Genomic DNA, 18,430 nt, shown 5'->3' on the forward strand with positions numbered 1-18,430 from the left:
ATCACAATGTCTCTCAGTCCCAGTCCTCCATGGGGCCACAAGCCTCCCGCCAGCAAACCTGTTCTGACGTGAAACTCTCTCTCACTCATCTCTTTGTCTCTGTTGCTCCTCATGGCTGCAAGTGCTGGCAGGAGCTTATCCCAACGTAGGGTCACAGCATCTCCTCTATGTCTCCACCTGCTCCATCCAGCGTGGAGCCCCTCCACGGGCTGCAGGTGGGGGTCTCAGCCTTTTCCATGGGTTTCTCCACGGGCTGCAGGGGCATCTTTCTCTCCAGCACCTGGGCTGCCTCCTGCCCCACCCTTCTCAGCCTTGATGTCTGCACAGCTCGTTACATCTTCTCGCTCCCTTCTCTGGTGGCAAAATGTAGCTGCTTCCGGGTTGTTTTCTCCTATATGTGATTCTCAGAGGTGCTGTGACCATCTCTTGGGCTGAAACTTTTGCCTTGAATTGCTCCTTGTTTATAGTTTAGGCTGGCAGAAAACTCTAACTGCTGCTTACAAAAAGTGTCTCAGCAGCACAGCCTCACAAAACTGTAACAACCTCTAAGCTTAATGAACTGAAGAGAGGCTTGTATAAATAGCAGAGGGGTTGCAGGGGACAGGTGGAAAGAATGTTACTGGAGACATCATGAAGAACATGGAAATGCCTTAGCCATGTGTGTATTTTGTAGGACAGGAAGGCATCTCCTAGCCTTAGGAAGAAGAGGGCTAACCTTGCCTTCTTTTGCACTCCACAAAGCTTGCAAAAACTAGAGCTTTCAAAACCAATCCAGGCAAAGAATGGGGACATAAATGTAAATTTTCTCAATATTCTACTGGGAACATACATCGTGACTTTTCACCTGAGCATCTTTGCAGTAAAAGCACCATTCAGTGAGTCTCTAAAAATGTTCTTATCACATTCCCTGGTCAGACAAACTTTCCTGCAGCTCATTAGGACAGAGGTGTAGTGCCCCAAAGAACAATTGTTCACAAACCCAAAAATTCTGTGAACACAGACAGAGGAGGCAGCAATCACTCAGGCAAGGATTTGAGGTACAAATATGCACTCAAAGAATCCAGTTTATTCTGGAATTAGTTCATGCTTTTCAGCATGCAGTGAAACAACACATTCCCTACAGACACCACACGGGTAGGCACATCTGGTGTATGCTGTACAGATGTGGAGCAGTTTGCCAGGAAGGGGAACAGGCTCCATGCCACTGGACAGACAGCTGTTATGAAGTTTGGCTTAGGTTAACCTCGCACATAGACAGGGAAATAGATGAAATGGACACTCAGGGTCTCTACCACTTCTGGTATCTGAGAGTTGTATTTTATCTGTTCTGTCCTACCAATATTCTAACAAAAATCTAGATATTTTAGTAGATCCCTTCTACCCTAACACTGGAAAAGTTTCTTAGACAACACAGCTTTTCTCTCTGCGTTGATACTGTCAAGTTTATTGGCAGGAATATTTACAGGACGAGCCAGTTTCAAGCAAATATTACAGAACGTGGCCAAAACAGAGATTGTCTGCATGCCTTTACACAGCAAACCCGGTTTCAAAGGAAAAACCAAAGTCCTCCCAGTGAACAAATATGCCCCAGTAGACATTTCTCAAGTAAGAGTATTCCAGTAGGCTGCTCCCAAACCAACCCAGCAGCCAGGCCCAGGGCTGTATTACTGGCAAGTATCAAAACCACTGCTGAGAACTATCACAGACACCGTGCAACAACAGCCTGGCTGGGCAAGGAGAAGAAAGGGGGAAAAGCACTGAAGGCATCAGATCTGTCAGAAACCACTTCTCTCAGATCTACTGCAGCTCAGAGATTTGGGCTCTGAGAGTCAAGCTCCCATGCTTTTTGGCGTTTGTGGAGAGGCTGAGAAAGCTTTTAAAGAAAAATAAAATTTGGGGGGGTTTCATTTGTTCTCCTCCTGCCTCTTGCTCCATCAAGCATGCCAAGTCCCACCAGCCTGGTTCTAAGGTCAGGCTTTCTACAGAGTGCTGCTCACCTTGGAATTTTAAGTAGCAGCTCAGAAAACGAGTGTTTTGAGAAGCAGGTAACCAGTTGCTCTGGAAAACAGCAGTGCCACATTATCTTCATATACCTGGCTGCACCACTTCTAACTTTCTATATCTTTCTCTGCTCGTTCAATTGCTATATGTCATCCAGAAGCTGCTTCTGAAATGTGCTTAGGCACCACTTATTAAAGGCTGGAAAACAAAGATAAGTCAGTCCATGCTATGAGGCACGGCCTCATGCGTGGCTCAAAGGAATGCCCCTCCCCACTTCTCTCTCTTCCCAGCTATGCCACTCTTCCTTGTATTTATTTGAGCTGAGAGAGCTGCAGCCTCACGTGGCAGCAGGATGCAGGGTCTGTTACCAGGTGCACAGGTTCTGTTACAGGTTCCTTCGTGGTCTCTAGCAAGTCCCCTGCGATATGATGCTGCTGAATTCAACACAGGGTGATATAGGTTTGGGAGAGTTTTCTGGAGATCTTCGTGTCCAGCTCCCTGCTCAAAGCAGATCCAACTTGATGAGGTTACTCAGGGTCTTGTCCAGACTATGTATGACTGCTAAACCTTGGAAGCACCTCTCCTTGTTGGTTTAAAATGGGAGTAAAGCCCCTACCTTCTGGCAGCCTGTCGAATACATTGTTTAATGTATGAATCAGCCTTTACCTTGCACCCAGCACACATGGGGCCATCTGAGGTTAATAATACTGGGAAAAGCCTGAATTATATGGAATATAAGCGCTTGACTGTTAATTATCCATACTGCCTCAAAGCCCTGGACAGCTATGGGACTATTGCAGGATGAGCTACAGGGTGACAGAAACAAATCTTTAAGCTTTGAAGATAAGGAATGTTAACATGTAAGCTCTATCGAGCCTGTCTATGGGTGGGACACTTCTGTCTCATGTATACAATGCTCAGAGCTGCAGATCCTATTAACTGGATTTTTAACTTTAACAGAATAACAACAGGCAGCTGGAAATGAAAAATCTCACCAGGGAGAGTCCTCATTGTTTCATCCTGAACATTGGATGGTCCAGGTACAAAAACATAAAGGTGAAATTTCCCAAAGGGAAAAACTGTCCTAGATGCTGGCAGCCTGGCTACAGGAGAAGCTGAGAGATGGCAGTCTGCAGGGGTTGTTGCAGGGTTCAATACTGTGTGGAAACACTGACACACACCCATGGTTTCCCCTCTAAATGTAGACACAAGGGAAACAATCTGACTCCCACAATCTAGAAACTGTAACAAAACAGTCCATGGCAGGGTTAGAGCAGGATGACAGTCTCTGGAAAAGAGCTGCTAGCTGGACTGGCTCCAAATAAACCATTTCAGCTGCAGTTGGGCTATGCAGAGATATGCTGACTTCACACCCACAGCTGCCACAGGTACCTCAGGATACTCTTCAGATGGGCTGCCAGCCTTGGACAGCGCTATATGCTGGTTCCTCACCCTCTCTTGAACCAGGACTTCCCCAACACGTATTCCTGACATGAGCTTCCCACGTACCCATCCTGCGGCTGTTCCTTCGGGCTCCAGTAATCGGGGCTCTGCAGACCCTGTGTTCTCATTCTGCAATAGGGAATGCAGTTCATGGCATCAAGCCTGGAGTCAGTCAGGTCAGAAAAGGCAACTGTTCTGCAAGACAGAGGGCAGGGTTAAGGCCTGGGATACATCAGGGCTTCTGTTGTTATTGCTGGCTGCTAGCTTGCACTCTAAATATTCATGATGGAAGGACTAAGCTCAGGGTAGATGCTCTGGATGGGGCTGTGACCAATCCAGCCAGCTCCCAAGAGCTAGATCTTAGACCCAGAGCAACTGTGTTTAGATATCTGTCTTCCAGCTTTCAGAAAGCACCTCAGTTCAAGCCAAGGCAGCATCTGATCTTGAATTTGCCTGTAGCTACAGGAGTGGAGTGCAAGAACAACCTGCTTTGAAGCCTGCAGCATGGATGAATATAGATAATGATCAGTTCTGTGTCATACAGGATCTCTTTGTTTTTCATCCTCCAACTTCTCTCACACCAACCCAACAGCTTCACCAGTCGTCTGGCCACAAAATTTGCCACTACAGACCCTCAGGGATAGCCCTGCTTAGAGAACTGAAATGCCCTCTCCATTAATCCCTGCATTGCACATGTCTCACCCCCAAAAAAAATCAGTCATCTCCTCTGGAAAAACAAACCAAACCAACAACTTCCCCAGTCATGAGAAGATGATCTCAAACTCGGGGTTTGCAGCACTGAGCTACTCAGAAACATCACACGCTCAGCTGGTAGGAAGCAATATCCAGGTGCAACAGCACCCACCACCCAAAGTGGAATTTTCCAGCACCAGCCCAAAACAAAGCTGGAAAGCAAAGAACAGGATGAAGCAGCCAGATGAGGAAAGGAAGAAAATACCAAATCTGAGGTCAACATCAAAACCAAACCAAATGGAAATCTTCAGACAGAAACATTAAAGACAAGAGGGAAAGAAGCATCAACTCAGAAGGAGCTGAGAACCAAGAGAAACAGACAAAATGAAACTCAATGCTCAATAAAGTTTTTTTAAAAGATATTTTCTCACTAGAGAAATAGTTTTAAAATATTTTAAAGAAATATTTATGCTTTAGAAGAATCAGTGTTGCCTAATCAAAGAGAGACTAAACTCTGATTCCAAAATCACATGTGCCCTCATGCCAGCAGTCAGGTCCCAGAAGTTACAATTGATACATTTCAAAATTGCAGAATTTCTAAGCCAATCTAAGGCTGTTTATTTGCTGTCTGGATTCTACAGCTATGAACCAAGTTTTCCATTGTGTTTGGTTTTGATTTCAACATCCTATCTGGAACATTCAGCTCATGTTTTCATGTTTTCCTAAGAACCCATGAGGGTTAGAAACTTACTCTTTTTTTTAATGATAAAATGGAGACTCTTGTGCAATAACACCTTCCAGCAGCTGGGATATTTAGAAAAGAGATATATATATCCAACACACAGAGACTGCTGACAAAACCATAAAGGCTTGGTAACCACTGCAATATGCCATAAAGCAAGCTGTCCATTTCCCCTCCATACGTGTCTCTTACTTGCACAATTCAGCCTCTCCTCCAAAGTGTTTACTGAACCAGAGTACTAAAATGAACTATTTGTAACTTCTTTAAAGAATTTCCATTAAAGCATGACTTGGATGGCTCAATAAGCATCATTGATGCTACACCTGTCACAGACAAACAAACAACATCTGTGCTTGGATGTGATCAAGACATTGTTTTATGGGGAAGCAGCGCTCCTGGGACCATCACAAACCCACATGGTGCCTGTGAGTGCCAGATTTTAAATTATCTCAAAGTAAACTCAGAGAAGTGGAAAATCACAAGTAGAAACAGAGCCCCCTAATGATTTCATCAACAGCTTATAAGAGCCCTGTGCTGTGTTTGCTCTGGCAAATACATGAAATACCTAAGCCTCATGAAAATGCAAGTGTTGGAGGATATAAATAAATTACTAAGCAAGTTCTCCCACTCTAGAAGAGCCCTGGTTCTTTTTCAATACTCACACAGAGATGCACACTAACCTCTGCTGTTCTTCCAATACATACATCCCCAAACTCACCCCAGCTTTTGAAACATTCCCCCTGACCTGCACCAGGTTTACAACTGCATGTGTCCTGCTGCTCTGAAGCACCTTTACAGGTCAGCCAGCCTTCCAGGGTGCCTATCTCCATCCTGGGGTTTTGGTACTCTGTGACAAAAGCAGGATCCCCAGGGCTAAGAAGCGGTCCTGATGCTCACCAGAGACACACATTCCTTAGGCAGACGTTCCTAGTGAAAATCTGGAGAGCAGAAATGCCTCAGTGAAAATAAAACCCATTTCAGCTGGAAGTGGAGCTCCCTGCACAGCTGCTGCAGCGTTTGAGCCAACCTCATTCACTGAAGATGCTCTGTGCCACTGGGGAGAAGGACAGGACGCTTCATATGGCACTATCATTAGTTCACACCCCATGTAAAACCCCTGCGTGCTGGAGGGAGAATCAGGCTCTGCACCCAGAGCAGAGCGCTCAGCAGGAGGGACAGTGCTTTGTGGAGAGATGTCCATCTCTGAGCTAGTTTGCTTCTTGGTGAGATGGAGCTCAGTGCATCCATCAGGGAGCACAAGCAGAGCTTCTGGCTTGCCTTGGCAATTCTGCCTAAACCAGTTCCCTGGGCTGGGATGTTTCTGGACCACTGGCTCCAGCCTAAGTCAGAAGGAAGCCACATTGGACTGAAAAGTGCCAGAGATGTGTCCTGAGATTTCTGGGGTAAAAATATTGTCCTGGTAACCACCTGGATTTCGCAGGACTTCTTCTCCTCTTCCCTGGCATTATGTGACTCAGTTTCCAGTAGACACTGCATGCAACCTTTTTGGATCCATCACGGGAAGGATCCTAGGCGTAGGAAGAGTGGACCTGCCAGGCAGGTGTCTGAAGGTGTGCTTCAGAGAGGTGTGCTGAGGAGGTCATTTTCTCTGACATACCAGCTGAGGATGGAAGTTGGACTTGATGCTGCTTAAATTTAAGAACCTCCAAGAAAGGACATTAATTTCTTTCCCAAGTGACTTACACCATTGGTTTGCTATCCTTGCCCTTGGAAACATTTTTCTTTGCTATGATCTAAGACTCATACTGCTTGCCTTCAGCTAGCATGAACACAAAACACATTACTCTTCCACAGCTGACCTCACCTATGTTTAAAGATTGTTACAACTTCTTGAGTCCTCTCTTCCTGAAACTGAGCAAGTTTCCAATGCCCTCTGTCTTCCCTTGAAGATGGTGCTTTCGAGACTAACAGGAGCTTTTATCTTAACCTGTGGCCCCATTTTCACTGCTCAGCATAACAAAACCTGCTGGGAACCTGCCTCCCCAGGCAACCTGCAGGACCCCAAGGAAGAAGCAAGCTGAGAAGTGAAAAAACAAGCCTAGGTCTCCACCAGCCCCTTTTCAGAGCACAATAAGGTGCAATAAAAACCCCCACAACACAGAGCTGTGGCACAATGTGCTGCTCCAAGAAGCAAGGAGCCTGATGATTCTGCGCTGTCTTCCCCAAGAGCGCTCCCTGGCTTTCACAGAATCACAGAGTCGTAGGGGTTGGAAAGGACCTCCAGAGATCATCTGGTCCAACCCCCCTGCCAAAGCAGCTCCCTAGGACAGGTCACACAGGGAGGTGTCCGGACGGGTCTGGAATATCTCCAGAGAAGGAGACTCCACACACCCCTAGGCAGCCTGTCCCAGGGCTCTGTCACCCTCACTGTGAAAAAGTTCTTATGCATATTGGTGCTGAACTCCCTGTGCTCCAGCTTGAGGCCATTGCCCCTTGTCCTGTCTCCACAGACCACTGAAAAGGGGCTGGCCATTTCCCCCTGTGTCCCACAATTCAGATATTTATAAACAATTATAAGATCCCCTCTTAACCTTCTTTTCTCCAGGCTGAACAGCCCCAGCTCACTCAGCCTTTCCTCACGAGGGAGATGCTCCAGGCCCTTAATCATCTTCGTAGCCCTTCTCTGGATTCTCTCCAGGAGATCCCTGTCTTTTTTAAACAAAGGAGCCCAGAACTGGAGACAACACACCAGGTGGGGCCTGACCAGGGCAGAGTAGAGGGGGACAGGATTGTCTCATGGCCACAGCTACAGCCAAGCATGGCCGTCACTCGTCATCTCCAGACAACCTGGCGAGGAGAGGAAGGAGCCAGTCTTCAGGGCACAGGCACACAGCTCACACCCACCGGTCAGAGGCTTTAGAGGTAAGAGCTATTTTAAACATCAGTAGTATTTAAATTTCTACTTTATTTTTGCAGTATGGACTTCAGGAGTTGCTGACAGATAGCCCCGTTGTTGAGGCTGCTCTAAAGCAGGACAGGAGTGGCTAGATCTGATGTGACTCTTTTGACCTCTAGTGCCTTATGCTCCCTGACCCTCTGTTCCTTTAAGATTTCTGTCAGGTATAGGGCACCACAGGAAAGGGGGTTGAGCAAGTTGAGAGTAGTTGCAAGGATGAGCCCATCAATCTCTGCTGGAGCTGGGAGCTGAGACTAATAGTTTGCAAATTCAGCTCCACCAAGATGCCACAGGGGTGGCCACAAAGGGAAGAACTGCACCTTGTGTGATGTCTCACAGGGTGCAGGTGAGCCAGAGCTTCTTTGCACCAGTACAGCTTAGGGGCTGACCTGCTGGGAAGCAGCACTGCAGAGAAGGACCTGGGAGTCCCAGTGGACAAGAAGTTACCCATGAACCAGCAGTGTGTGCTTGTGGCCAAGGGTGCTCATACCTAGGGTGCATTAAGAGGACTGTTGCCAGCAGGTCAAGGGACATTCTCCACCCCCTCTACTCTGCTCTAATGAGGCCATATCTGGAGTTCTGTGTCCAGTTCTGGGCTCCCCAGTTCAAGAAAGACAGGGAACTGCTGGACAGAGTCCAGCCAAGGGCTACGAGGATGATGAGGGGACTGGAGTTTCTCTCGTGTGAGAAAAGGCTGAGAGGGCTGGGGCTGTTAAGTCTGGAGGAGACAGAGAGGAGATCTCATCAATGGTTATAAACATCTGAAGGGCAGGTTTTTGGAGGATGGGGCCAGGCGCTTTTCAGTGGTGCCCAGTGACAGGACAAGGGGCAACGGGTGCAAACTGGAACACAGGAAGTTCTATCTCAGCATGAGGAGAAACTTTTTCACTCTGAGGGTGACAGAGCACTGGCACAGGCTGCCCAGAGAAGTTGTGGAGTCTCCTTCTCTGGAGATATTCAGATCCTGCCTGGGTGTGATCCTGCACACTCTGCACACCCTAAGTGACCCTGGTTTAGCAGGGCCTCTCCAGACATCCCTTCCAACCCCTGCCATTCTGTGATTTCTCAGGCTCTCAGCACAGCTGAGGGGCAGGGTGGAGAGGCACAAAAGGAAGGCAAGACATCACATTAGCTCCCAAAAAAGGCACCAGAGTTATTTTCCCAGTCTCACTGGAGTGTTCAAACTGCTCATCCAGGACTAACCTTTCAGTTATCAGTTTCACATGTTCAGTGAATTGACAATTACAATAATTGTTCATCTTCTCTGAGTGTGGCAGTCTTGTCTCCTCAGCAAAATAGAAATGTGGGAGCATGTAATGAGTTTGTGAAGGTGCCAGGTTAGAGTAGGGAAAGGAGTCAGGCATTGAGAGGGAGGAGAGTGAATGGAAAAGGCCATAATTACGTTGTTCAGAGAAGTTAATGCTTCAACCCTGTAATTAAACAGGAAAAGTGATATCACTAGTGATTACAAACTCAAATTAGTATAAAACTAATGTGCCAACACTGTTCCTAGAACCAAAAGTCACTGATGCAAGCAGAAGCACCATGTTCTTCTGCAGGACTACTGACAGCAGCAGTCATGCTTCAGGCAGACCCTCTCAGCCCTGTTATTCCATCAGTAAGACTGTCCACCCACCGTGGTGCTGCAGGAAGACTTCCACCTGGTCACGGCGTTTTCTCAGTTTACCCAGCCTCACCCTCCCAGCCTCGATGCCCTTTCATAAGCAGCCTGCAATTTAGGGGCAAAACTCATCCAAGCACTCGAAGACCAACCCTTCCTTTAAAAGGCAGAGCAAGCATCACAGAGCCCGGCTCTTGCAAGGAAAGCTGGGGTGTGGTGGAGACCGAGGGACCTTTTTTTGGCATGTCGGCCATTGTTTCCTCACCCTTGGGCTGGCGTGAAGGATGGGAGCTCTCTGGTGGCAAAATGTGGACTTGCAAAGGTGAATTTTCTCTCAGTGGCCCCGGTCCTTTTCCCTGCTCAGGTGGAAGGCAGGAGACGACTTCAGAAAACCAGTCCTGTGCTGCCCTCTCCTAGAGCACTGGCAGCAGTTGGACCTGAACACCGGATGAGACGCTTTTCAGTGCAGGGGTGCCTGTTTCAGAGCCTGGCACAACTCCTCACTCACAGCCAGCTCCTCAGGGCTCTGCAGCCCTTTCACCACCCCAGGCAGGCAACCTGCACTGGGACACACATCCGTGGGCCAGGAGGCACCTGCATGTGGTGTCATGACAAAAAGCAAGAGCAGCCTGCCAGATGAGTATGTTCAGATGGCTGCTGTGGCTCCAGGCCAAATAAAACAGGGGACAGTGCTGCTCTGGGAATCCAAGATGCTAGTGAGAGAACAGGAAAGCTGATGGGATGTCTCATGGGATGTCTCTTAGGGGAGAGACAGCTCTCTACAGCTACCTGAAAGGAAGTTGTAGCAAGGTGGGAGTCAGTCTCACAAGAGGAAATGGCCTCAAGTTGTGCCAGGGAGGTTTAGACTGGGTATCAGGAAGAAATTCTTCACCAAAATGGTGGTCAGTCACAACCTGTGAGTGTCATGGTTCAGCCCTGGCCAGCAACTAAGCACCACGCAGCCACTCGCTCACTCCCACGCAGAGGGATGAGGGGGAGAATCAGGAGAGTGAGGGAACTCGTGGGTTTGGATAAAAACAGTTTAATAGGACAGACACACACCAAAAGAAAAAAGATATAGTAATAAGTTGCATTAATAATTTATACACAAGTGATGAACTGTACAATTTTCCTCCACCTGAGACCCCCAGCTGCACAAGCCCCCCAAACTGCCCAGCCTCTCAGCCCACACGTGCGAGCAAAGCAAAACAAGGGATCCCTTCACTACTTCCCATCGGCAGCAGGTGTCCAGCCATCACCCTGAAGTCAATGCTGTGCAAGACCCCCAGCTGCCAGCAGGCGCCCAGCTGCACTCAGCCTCTCAGCCCACCCCCAGTTCTATACAGAATATGACATCACATGGTATGGAATATCCCTGTGTCCAGTCTGGGTCAGCTGTCCTGGCTGTGTCCCCTTCCAGCTCCCCAGCTGCCCCCCCCCCCCCCCCCCCTTCTCTTTGTCAGGGCAGTAGGAGAAGCTGAAAAGTCCTTGACTGCTCGGCAACAAGTGAAAACATCAGCCTGTTATCAACATGATTCTCATCCTGAATCCCAAACACAGCTCTGCACCAGCTGCTGGGAAGAAAACTAACTCTATCCCAGCCAAAACCAGGACACTGGGGAAGAGGTTGAGTCACCATCCCTGGAGGCATTTACAAGGTGTGTAGATGTGTTGCTTAGGGACATGGTTTAGTGGTGGACTTGGCAGTGCTGGGTTAACAGCTGGAGGTGATGATCTTAAAGGTCTTTTCCAACCTAAATGATTCTACAGGAAGCCATCAGCAAAATGAAAGAGAAGTGCATGCCACTGGTCAGCATGGTGAAACACAAGCAGCTGGCTAACCTACAAGCCTCAATCCTCAACATCCAAGTTGCAGGAGACCCCAAAACAAAAGCAAGACCCATCAAAAAAAAAACCCCAGGGGAATTTGGGTGAGAAAGACCTTGGACTGCCATGATTTTCACAAAACAGGCCTCCACTTTACCTGATTTTTGGCACTACCTTCTTAGGGAACAGCCAAGCTCAAATGTCCAGTAGCCCTCAAACAGTTTGGGGCTCAATGGACCTGGAGGAGCCAAACCACCCCATTTCTTACAGACAGCAGGCTCTGAACCATGTGCCACTGCTCCTCTTTGCTTGAAGATCAGCAGGTCCACAGTCTGGCGTACCTCCTGCCTCCAAAGGACCTGGAAAAGAGAGAGAGCAGTGACATGCCACCAGTCTTTTCCAGCGTGTGCTCTGAGCCACGAGCTGCAGCGTGCAGGTGAACGATGCCCATGCAACTTCAGACAGCTGTTCCATCTCCTGTCCCAGGGCAGAAGTCTCCTGCCCAGCTGCCCCTACACAAGGTGTAGTGAACCCTATGAGTCTTCATGGGTTCAAATGGTGGTGACTCAAAATCAGGAAGGATGGAATCCACAGAAGATTATTCAAAACAGAGGCACGATGTTCCTACCTGCACATCAGAGGCTGGCAGACCATCTAGCTGACCTCCCACTGCTAGCTCACTGCCTTTGTCTGTCCTTCCCTAGGTATCTGCTGTCAGGAAGAGGATGCTAGGCTAGACAGACCTGACCTAGGATAGCTCTAACAGGAGCAGAGCTGTCGCATCTCAAACCCCAGCAGACCCTGTCCGCAGGCAGTTCCCTCTGCAGCTCTGTAACGCTCCTTCCAGCCAGAGAAACTGTACTATGCTTCAGGAACGACCTGGAGCTGGCCGCGTTTGTCAGATTAAGCTTCTGCAAGAGGTGGTCGCAGGAGCTGGGGAGAAAGAAGCGCATCAGACAGGCAGGGAAAGCCCCGGAGAGAACTGATGCCGTGTAAGATTAAAAAAAGAAAATTAAAAAAACAAGAGGTGGAAACTACTTTATACGTGCGGACAAACTCCGTTCAAGCCAGCAGATGGGGCCCTGCCTTCAGTCACCGGCAGGCAGCTGGACACAACAGCCCTAGCTCCACCGCTGTCCTCAGAACTGCGGAGAGAGGGAACCACCACCAGCCTTGCCCCGCCCCGGGGCCCCTCCCCAGCAGGACATCTCAGGTCTGCAGGGCCACCTCCACCCCGAACCGCGCTGGGGCTGACACTGCATGGGGCACCGAGAGGCTCAGGAACCGGGAGAGGAGGGTAATGCCACCTCCTGCCCAGAGCCCAGGCACCTGGAGCTGCAGCCGAGGTCAGAAGCACTTTCTGAGCACTGTGACTGCAAAGCACTGTACGCTGGGAGAAGGACTTTGGTGACTGGGGAAGCCCTCTCCAGGTCTCATGTTTTAGTTACATTCTAGTCTTACTGAAGCAGCAGAAGTTTCAGAACCCCAGGGAAAGCCAGCAGGGTAGCCTGCAGAAGTCGTCCTGTCAGGCCAGATTCAGCTCATACACCATCGACTGGCAGCTTCCTTCAGAAATGCAGCTGCAGCCGTGAACCTCACCAGCACCCACGTATTGCTTGTTGGGTGACTGCCCATCAAGAGCTCTGTCCTACTCAGGCAGCACAGTGGCTCAGAAAGACACCGCTGGTTGCTGAAGACTAGAAACACACAGGCTCACCGAGCTGGTTCATCCCAGTAGTCCAGCTGGCCTTTCTCCAGCCGGTGTACCAAAGCACAGGCCACCATCAGAGACCCAGGCAAGGAGCAGATCTGAAGAAGGGGGTGGGAAAGGGCTGCTCTACTCAGGCTGTCCAGTTTGCCACTGGACACTCATTGGACAAGGCTGACCACAACAGTCATTTATAGCTCCCCGTGGCCCAGGTATCAGCCCCGGTGGCTAGCATAGCTATAGCTATCCAAGCCACTTTTGACCCTCTGAGAAGTGTGGGGGTTACTGAAGGCCTGGGTTGCTGGGGCAGGCAACTGTGATCTACGCATAAAGAACACATCCTGCAGGCTGATGGTGCCCGCTGCACAGACAGGACAGAGGTCAGGGATGCTGTCAGAAGCTCCCACCCATGGCTGCGTGCTGTCTTGCAGAAAACACACTGAGACCCTCCTCTTTTCCAGTCTGCCTCTCTGCAGTATCCTCCTGCTGCACGGTGCTCCTCCAGCTCACCTCGCACAGTCCAAGGGGCAGAAGCGGCAGGAGTGTTGTCTATCTATGTGTGAGGCAGGTTCACCAGGAAAAGGAAATAAGCAAGGACAACCTGGCACCCACCCATAATGCTGCTGGCACGACCAGCTCTTAGACCTATCCAGTCCCAGGCTGCAGGCCGGAGGTTAGTCCCTGCCCCAGCTGTGCTCCAGAGGCACTGGCAGTGCTGTGGCTTCTCACCAGTGCCACAGTAGCCAGGGCTGTGCTCTGGCAGTGAGTGCTTACCTCTCTTTGCCTGCCCAGCAGCTCAGGCCTTCAGTAACCCCCACACTTCTCAGAGCACCCCCCAGTACACCGCTGCATTCCCAGAAATCACTTTCAGTGCTACTACGTGATCTTTGGACAGTTTTGAGGGGGCTTTCTCTACCCTCTAGCAAATCCTTCCCAGCTCTCAGGCTGCTGTTGATGAACACCCATCATGCTGACTCATATGGTCTCACTGCTTCCTTTTTCATTACCCCACACGTTTCTTATCTTATGGTTAGACAGTAAGCAGATTAGGGTGGGGATTTTCCAGTCCATGCCTGTACAGCACCTTGAACGATTGGTGATAAGTGTGGTAGAGCTAATTCACATGCCATCTGATCTTACCCTCAGAAGCCTTCCTTACAATGGACTCCCATTTTTAACCACCCAGTAACAAGAGTCAAGGTCCCCCCATTCCCAAGAGCTAAACCGAGACGGGTTCAACAAGTGGTCCCAGCCCCCACAGACACAGACTGGCCTGCAGTTCCCAAGCCAGAAGAAAAAGCCATCCCGCAGAAGGAACGCACTGCCAAAAGATTTCTTCGTCATTCTGATGCAACTAAGCACAAAAGCCATCATTAAAAAAACCCAAAAAAACCCACAAACCAACAACCAAAAAACAACCTGCTACAGCCTCCTGTCTGGGTTGCAGTGTGAGAGGAGTGGGGGCTCACTTAATCAGGAAACAAAATAAAAAGTATTAATGGCATTGCAGATAGATCTCAGCAGCAACCACCTCCACACGTGGAACAAAGCCCACATAAGCCACGAGTGCTTATTCTCTTAAGAAATTCTTCAGCACACATGTGATGCAGCAGCATTATCATCTTACACGCGTGGAGAAGAGATGGCCTACAGGTTAGGGTGTTACCCTGTTAAAGCAGAGAAGACTTCGTCAGACTTAAAGATTTCCTGCCCGAGGCTGGGTGACTCTCCCAGCCTCTCTCCCTGCTCAGCCCTCCCCCTCGACAAAAGGCGTTGTACAACCATGACTCATAGCAAAAGCTCAGGAGCCCAGCCACGCTAAACGCGGCACAGCATTCGGGCAGTACAGCCAGAGATGCTGCTTAAAGCTTTACCCTCTGGTTAAGAGGAGTTCAAGGGCTCAGTGTGCTCAACACGAGCCTCCCCTTTCAGGCTGAGGAGGGTTTAAGATCCAATTCCATCCACGCAGGGAAATCAACACAGCTTTGTAAGCCTTGCTTCTTGCCTCTTTTGAGGATTTAAGTGAGAGTTGAGCTGCGGCTGGTCCTTAGGCTGGTTCTGGGGCAGGATGTGCCTCCTTCTTATCATACAAAGCACAGGCACTTCGGTGGCAAAAGAACACAAAAATCCCGACAACAACCCCAAACCACACAAGACAGGTAGGAGAGTAGCCTGATGACATTCTTGCATATTTAAATTTACATGGGGTTGCTCCATTCCTGAGCTGCCTTCTTGTACTAGCAAGAGCAGGAGGGAACATTAGCTAGCTAGCAGGAGTGAAAATGTCCCAGGGTCATGAGGCATGGGGCTACCTTCTCCATCACACTCCATCCAGGGCAGTTCTGATGAGGCTCTTAAAGTAAGCCAGGACTTACAGCAGTCAGCAGGGTCAGATTTTGGTCCAGTTGTTCATAGCCTTCTGAGCGTTTATGGAAGTTAAAAGAACTGCAACCTGCAGAAATTGTGGAAATTGGGAGCAAATTAAAAAGAATACGAGTCCTGGCGTTCATCCCCAGCAATTGAGGACAGCCTCTTCAATTACCATAAAAACAGCATGTATTTATAAGCAACATCCAGCTCCCATCTCCACTAAATCTCAAGTTGTGTCATAGAAAAGGCAGTAACACCACTAACACTTTGCAAATAGGGAAGGACTAAGGTAAAGGGGGGGAAAGCAGCTTTTGCTCAGCCTCAGCCCACAGGCCCGGGCAGGGGTTTGGACCTGACTGCAGGCTCTGGTTCCTGCACGCTGCCTGCTGTGCCATGCCACTTCCTTGGAAAAGGAAGCAGTTTCACCACGGCAGTTTCTAGAAATCACCCTTAGGTTCTTCCCCTGCCCCCCAAAATTTCCCTTTAATTTTTTACTCCTGTGCACCAACAAAGCAGAATGTTCCAGCGACGCACAGCGATGGGCTTCTCCTGGCTTTGTTTCTGCCAGTGAAGTAGCGATGACTGGGAGGTTTACAGAGACTTTCTGTTCCTGTCTAAAATTATCTTTGCTGAGCCTTGCGACACCAAGAGCACAGCGCCAATATTCCACAAGCCCTGAGAAAAACGGACTACATTTCAGGCACACTCAGCTCGTGTGGTTAGCTACAGTGGCATCCCTCAGCCAGGGCCAAAGCTCACGGCCACCACCGCCGCAGTCAGGCCTCGCTCAGGGGGACCACCGCCTGTTTGTTCGCTGGGTGACACAGCCCGTCAAGTCAGGGCCCGATCCTGTTGGGTGGTTGCGGGGCGGTTGTCCAGCCAAAGAGGAGTCAAACTGCAAGATCAAAGTAAGAGAGTATGAAAAGGCAGCAGGCGGATGCAGACAGATGGGGGAAGCGGGGGCTAACAGGGAGACAACAACAATTAGCATAAGCAGCGGCAGTCTCAGCTCACCAGCTGCTTTGCTGACTGTCTGCCTCCCTGATTTCCAACAGCAAAGCGGCGATTTGCCCAAGAGCACTGTCAGTAGCTAAAACCGCCCCTCAGACCTGGAAGTATTGGAGGGTGGGGGGGGAGGGAGAAGAGGGAAGACCACCCTGATTTCCAAGGTGCAAAGCCGAGGCTTGCAGGGCTGTGGTGTAGGAGTTTGCCTAAGTAAGGCATGGAGCAAGCAGGCAGCTCAAAACAGCTACCAAATACTTCAGAGCAAAAGGCTAAAAAAGGAAGGTTTTAAAGGAGGAAATGAGTCAGTAGCTTGGAGGACGGGAGGGGGAGTTCAAATAGCTGAGACATATAAAGTAAGCAAGTAGTCACCATCTCAGATGCTGGAGAGCCAGCGAGGTGGATGTATTGATTTTTGGTTTCTGTTGATGCATGGTCTCATTCACAAACGGGTGACTTTGTACACTGGCCCTGCTGGGTTTTGGGGCTGCCCCTCACTGGACAGACGGTTGTCGCCTGCAGTTCACACTGGTGTTTCAGACTGGAGCTAATGCGGTCGTCACCAGCTACAGGACTGCTGAAATCTCTTGGCCTCCCCTGCCATGGCTGAAGGAGGGATTTTTCAGGGGTGGGGGGAGATTGCAAACACCGTTTGCATGAAGAGAGGGAGGAGGATTCACCTTTTGAGATCATTCATCCAAATATCCAGCTTGAGCTTTCAGCCTAGCTTATTTATAGCACTAACACTAGGGGGAAAAAGAAGGACAAAGCTTATTTAGAGTTGAAAAGCAGCAAAGCTAGTATAAACCCCTCCATCTCCACAGCACTGTAGCAGTTCTAACAGGGGAGTGCAGTAGCAGAGCAGCGAGCCGTGAGAAGGGTTAGTGTCGGTGTGGCAATAAGCCACAACTTCCTCGCCTCTGCCCCACGTCCCTGTCCTGTCAAAAGGGCAGGACAGACGAGAAGGGAGCTTGACCAAAACTCCCTGACGCCCTCTCCAGAACATGGAGCTTCCCCTCCGTTCAGGCACTGAGATGACAGCTGCTAGTTGCTGCTCTGCTGCAAGCCCTCTCTGAGGGAAACCACAGCACTGCAGACTTGTCAGGGTGATGTTTAAGGTCACAAACGTGTGAGGAGCGGGCTGTCGAGTGAGAGCGCAGCACAGGGCTGGGAACAGACTCCCTCTGCCCTACACAAGCGGCAGCACGGGACATACACACCACGGGGTTCCCACACCATGACATACCCACTGCTCATCACCAGCAGGCAGCTCCAGGCGCAGAGCTGGAGCTCCCAGTGCCCACGCTGGTACAGGTGGAGGCCTGAGCTAAGGCAGACTTGTCACCACCGTGAGCTGTGCTCTTGCCAGTGCAGCTTGGTGCACAGCTCCAGCTTCCTCTGTCTATGCCTCACAGGGCCATTATGCTGCTGTTCTGTCTTTTGGGGAATTAAACCTTTCAAAAACCCATCGTGGTTCTCCATCAGTGCCCTTCCCAGAGCAAGCACGCCCTTCCCATGAGGCAGAAACAAGTGCGAGAGGTCTCCCTTGCTCTGCTGGCAAAGGAGCTCCTGTCCTTGCAGAGAGGTTCTTTTAGCTAGTTAGGTACCTTCTCAACCCACTGCAGTGTTTCCACTTCTTGAAACAGTTTGAGCCAACAGGGCAGTTCCAACTCATTTTCCCTTATAAGTATACAACATGAAACAGCCAGCCCCAGTTCTCATGGCCTTACATCATCCCTTCCCATCCTCCCCAGGATGCCTGACTTCTGCACCCCTCTTTCATAGCGAAACTGTGGCTGTGACAGCCACAAATTACCCACAACAATTAAGACTAAAAAACCCAGCTGCCTTCAGGTCTCCATTACGTGCCACCAGAGACTGAGGTCTGCCACAGCACTGTGCAGGGAGGCCCCCATCACCAATCCCTGCCTCAGTTTCTCTCCCAGCCATGCAGCACACTCTGTCACCCAGCTAACAGCCATGGCAGAAAAGGATGGGCCTGAAGAAGCTGTCCAGGATTGCAGCTCTACTATTACACAGACATTTTATCTGGCTTATTTTAGAAATATTAGAAATATATGCTTTAAAAGAAAAACCCTACTCAGT

The sequence above is a fragment of the Gallinula chloropus genome (genome assembly GCF_964237585.1).
Source record: "Gallinula chloropus genome assembly, chromosome: 3".
NCBI lineage: Eukaryota > Metazoa > Chordata > Aves > Gruiformes > Rallidae > Gallinula > Gallinula chloropus.